This window comes from Oncorhynchus nerka, unplaced genomic scaffold (assembly GCF_034236695.1).
Source record: "Oncorhynchus nerka isolate Pitt River unplaced genomic scaffold, Oner_Uvic_2.0 unplaced_scaffold_1150, whole genome shotgun sequence".
NCBI lineage: Eukaryota > Metazoa > Chordata > Actinopteri > Salmoniformes > Salmonidae > Oncorhynchus > Oncorhynchus nerka.
This window is the reverse complement of record NW_027040175.1, coordinates 160,001-165,000: the sequence shown is the minus strand read 5'-3', so window position 1 is coordinate 165,000 and position 5,000 is coordinate 160,001. Positions and strand designations below refer to the sequence as shown.

At 49.7% G+C, this 5,000-nt stretch overlaps 1 pseudogene; it reads right to left on the bottom strand.

Annotated features, from left to right (window-relative positions):
* Positions 1-2,696: 2,696 nt before the first annotated feature.
* The window catches only part of LOC115122279 (IQ motif and SEC7 domain-containing protein 1-like), a 90,645-nt pseudogene continuing 88,341 nt past the window's right edge, over positions 2,697-5,000 (bottom strand).

Below are 5,000 nucleotides of genomic sequence, written 5' to 3'. Positions count from 1 at the left end.
GGTGGCTAATGGGACCTCTCCAGCACCAACCCAACAGCAACCTATGTAATAATTAGCTAGGTGGCTAATGTTAGCTATACTAAGGGTTAAAGGGACCTCTCCAGCACCACCCCAACACCAACCTATGTAATAATTAGCTAGGTGGCTAACGTTAGCTAGGTGGCTAATGGGACCTCTCCAGCACCAACCCAACAGCAACCTATGTAATAATTAGCTAGGTGGCTAATGTTAGCTATACTAAGGGTTAAAGGGACCTCTCCAGCACCACCCCAACACCAACCTATGTAATAATTAGCTAGGTGGCTAACGTTAGCTAGGCTAAGGGTTAAAGGGACCTCTCCAGCACCAACCCAACATCAACCTATGTAATAATTAGCAAGGTGGCTAATGTTAGCTAGGCTACGGGTTAAAGTGTTTCTAATGACATCATCAACCAATTTGTTGGCTCTTAATTGGTTAAAAATCACATGATGCACACCGATGATGCCATTGGAAACACTTTTTTACGACAAAACATAGAAATGTGTAATTTTGTATTAAGGTTAGGGTTAGGGTTAGCTAAAATGGTTAAGGTTAGGGTTAGGGTTAGGGTTAGCTAAAATGGTTAAGGTTAGGGTTAGCTAAAATGGTTAAGGTTAGGGTTAGGGTTAGCTAAAATGGTTAAGGTTAGGGTTAGCTAAAATGGTTAAGGTTAGGGTTAGGGTTAGCTACAATGGTTAAGGTTAGGGTTAGCTAAAATGGTTAAGGTTAGGGTTAGCTAAAATGGTTAAGGGTTAGGGTTAGCTAAAATGGTTAAGGGTTAGGGTTAGGGTTAGCTAAAATGGTTAAGGTTAGGGTTAGGGTTAGCTAAAATGGTTAAGGTTAGGGTTAGCTAAAATGGTTAAGGTTAGGGTTAGCTAAAATGGTTAAGGTTAGGGTTAGGGTTAGCTAAAATGGTTAAGGTTAGGGTTAGCTAAAATGGTTAAGGGTTAGCTAAAATGGTTAAGGTTAGGGTTAGGGTTAGCTAAAATGGTTAAGGTTAGGGTTAGGGTTAGCTAAAATGGTTAAGGGTTAGGGTTAGCTAAAATGGTTAAGGTTAGGGTTAGCTAAAATGGTTAAGGTTAGGGTTAGGGTTAGCTAAAATGGTTAAGGTTAGGGTTAGCTAAAATGGTTAAAGGTTAGGGTTAGCTAAAATGGTTAAGGTTAGGGTTAGCTAAAATGGTTAAAGGTTAGGGTTAGCTAAAATGGTTAAGGGTTAGGGTTAGCTAAAATGGTTAAGGGTTAGCTAAAATGGTTAAGGTTAGGGTTAGCTAAAATGGTTAAGGTTAGGGTTAGCTAAAATGGTTAAGGTTAGGGTTAGTTAAAATGGTTAAGGTTAGGGTTAGCTAAAATGTTTAAGGTTAGGGTTAGCTAAAATGTTTAAGGTTAGGGTTAGCTAAAATGGTTAAGGGTTAGGGTTAGCTAAAATGGTTAAGGTTAGGGTTAGCTAAAATGGTTAAGGGTTAGGGTTAGCTAAAATGGTTAAGGTTAGGGTTAGCTAAAATGTTTAAGGTTAGGGTTAGCTAAAATGGTTAAGGTTAGGGTTAGCTAAAATGGTTAAGGTTAGGGTTAGCTAAAATGGTTAAGGTTAGGGTTAGCTAAAATGTTTAAGGTTAGGGTTAGCTAAAATGGTTAAGGTTAGGGTTAGCTAAAATGGTTAAGGTTAGGGTTAGCTAAAATGGTTAAAGGTTAGGGTTAGCTAAAATGGTTAAGGGTTAGGGTTAGCTAAAATGGTTAAGGGTTAGGGTTAGCTAAAATGGTTAAGGGTTAGGGTTAGCTAAAATGTTTAAGGTTAGGGTTAGCTAAAATGTTTAAGGTTAGGGTTATGGTTAGCTAACATGCTAAGTAGTTGAAAAGTAGCTAATTTGCTAAAATAATGAAGTTGTCCGTGATAAGATTCAAACACGCATCCTCGGTGTTGCTACACGTTTGAGTTATATCAACGCCCACCCATCCACCTGACCAATTACCCTTATTTCATTCATGTCTTTTAAGTAACCTCGTGTCTTAATTAACCATACCAAACATAACGTATCATACTAATTTGAGTGTCCCGGATATATACGTTCACTTTATTACGTCTAGTCTATGAAACCAGACTGAAAGTACACATGTCTGTTTTATTACACAACAACAACAACAACATGGAGATTTTAAGATGTAAGAAGGCAGACACTGGCCATGTCACTTCCTGATTCACCAATCCACTTCCAGTCCACTTCCTGGTTCACCAGGTTTGGCACCCTTTGTCATCATAATTCTCATCCTCTGGCAACATGAGGTCATTGATGAGGTCATGCAGAACATGGCCCCCACAGAGACACAGAAGCATCACATCCTCATCAACCTCGGTACCGTATGTGAATATCTTCATGCAGATCGGTCTGTGGAGTTTCTGTGTGTCAGTGTCTTCCTCTCTCTTCAGTGTGTCAGTGTAGAAGACATGAGGCTCATGGTCTCGTGATGATGTAGCCCTGCCTGTGACGGCCCAAAGAGGGGGAATTTCCTCTCGGTCTAACAGTTAAGAAGTTTATTATCCTGCAGCTGACATTCATGTCTTCCTCTCTACCTGAATGTGAATCTGTGAGGGAACCGGAGGTGAATGTAACACAGCCTGAGCAAGTACCGCCTCCTGCCTCTCCCAGAGCGCCGGCGTCCATATTGGATGATCTGGGCGTGGCCACTCTTAAACCTGTAGTTGTCCTGGTCTGACGACCTCAGTCTGACGAGCGGTGCCCCCTGGTGTCTGGGAGGGTTGTTGCGTCTCCTGACACTCACACCACCGTGCTGATGCGGTTGATAGGCTTGGACTTGGAGCTGGTGGTGCTGCCCGTCCCCGTGCTGCTGTTGCCCCCGCCAGACCCCTGCTGCCCTCCCTGGTGCTGGAGGGGGTGGGTGTAAGGGGAGATAGGGGTAAGTGGGGTATTGGGGGAGGAAGGGGGGGTAAAGGGGAGTGTGTAGGGGAGGTGGTATGGAGGAGAGCGGGGGGTATTGAGGGTGGTATTGGCCGTGGGCGGCGGCCTGGGGGATGTGCCGGGCGACGGGGTCTGGGGCGGCGGGGCAGCGAAGATGAAGTGAGTCTGGTGCTTGGGGTGTTGAGCGGGATGGGGGCTGAGGGACAGGCCGGGGTGGGGGCTGAGGGACAGGCCGGGATGGGGGCTGTGGTTGTGGGTAAGAGCGGTACGATGAGGGGCGTGGGTGTGGGCGTGAGGGTGGGGTTGCGAGTGTGAGAGAGTAAGAGGGAGCTTGGCGCCTCCTCCTCCTCTTCCCCGACCGTGTGTGGAGTATGTGTGGTAGAGGGTAAGGGGTGCGGGCCCCGGGGAGCGGGGGGGATGAGGTGAAAGGGGTGGAGTGGGGCAGCCTACCCCCATAGTAACCCCCATGTTGGTATAGCACCCTCCGTGACCCTGGGAGGGAACAGGACCGGGGCCCTGTACACACTGTACACCATGCTGCTGCAGCTGGGCCAGCTGAACCTGGGACAGCTGTTGGAGCTGGGGGTGGGAGGGAGCAGGACCGGGGTCCGGCCTGGGGACCCCTACCATGGGGCCCCTGTGGAGGATATGAGGACCAGGGGCCCCCTGGGCGGTGGAGGAGGGCTGGCTGGGAGCGGGCCCTGCCTGGGCGTGGTAGCGGTGGTGGTGGTGGTAGGGTGGAGGAGGCTGCTGCCCTGCGGTACTGTTGTAGCAATATTGGGCGTGCAGGGCCTGGATTTTGGAGGGTCCTCCTGTGTCGGAGTGGGTGAGGGAGGAGGGGGAGTGTGGGGGCGGGCCGCCAGTGGTGGGCGGGGGGACAGGTGCAGGGTAGTGTGGCAGCCCAGGTGGGAGGAGAGGGGGGAGAGGACCAGGGGGCTTGGTGCTGGCGCGCTTGCTCCCGAACAGGGAACCCAGGAAGGAGCCTCCACTGCCCCCTCCCCCTCCAGACCCGCTCCCCAGGGCTCCCGTCCCCCCTCGGTCTCCGCTGCTGGGACCCAGTGCCGTCGTCCCAGTAGCGGTATTGTGATTTAGCCCCGGCCCACCCCCCACCCCCATTCCGGGGCTCAGGATGGGGCGGTGAGGCCGGTAGTCTTGGATGTCATAGCTGCCGGGTGGCATTACACCTTCAGCCATGTGGGGGCGCTGATGAGGCCTGGGACTGCTAATGATGGAACCCTGAAAACAGAGGAGGGGAAGAAGGAGGAGGAGAGAGGCAGAGGGAGGAGGAGAGAGGAAAGAGGATCCAGGGGGAAGGGGGAGAGAGGAGAGGAGGAGGCAGAGGGGAGAGGAGGAGACAGAGGGGAGAGGAGACAGAGGGAGGAGGAGAGGAGAGAGGAGCCAGAGGGGAAGGGGGAGAAAGGAGACAGAGGGGATGAGGGAGGAAGAGAGAGGAGACAGAGGGGAAGAGGGAGAGAAAAGAGGAAGAGACAGAGGGGAGGAGGGAGGAAGAGAGAGGAGACAGAGGGGAAAGGGAGAGTGGAGAGGAGGAAACGGAGGGGGGGAGAGAGGAGAGGAGAGGAGAGGAGAGGAGAGGAGAGGAGAGGAGAGGAGAGGAGAGGAGAGGAGAGGAGAGGAGAGATGATACAGAGAAGAGGAAGAAGAGGAGAGAAGAGACGAGGAGAGAGAAGATAGGAGAGTCAGTAAAGTACTGTTTGTACTTGATCATTTTGTGGATAGATCACACACATACAGACACTGACGACGGCTGTTAAATAACAAAATGCACATGCAATTATCATAACATGCTCCATGCACAGCCTGTTCAGAAACATAGAAACAGACCACTTTACATCAATGAGTTTACAGTGTTGGGGAGTAGTGAACAACAAATAGTTCAACTTGTAATTTAACTCCATTTTGCAGTAGCTTGGTGGTAGTTGAACTAAATTCAAATCAAGGCAGGGATTAGCCATGTAGCGGTGTAGCTAACTACTGGAGCTACACACTACTGTTTTACCATGCAGCTAACTACTGGAACTAGACACTACTGTTTTACCATGTAGCGGT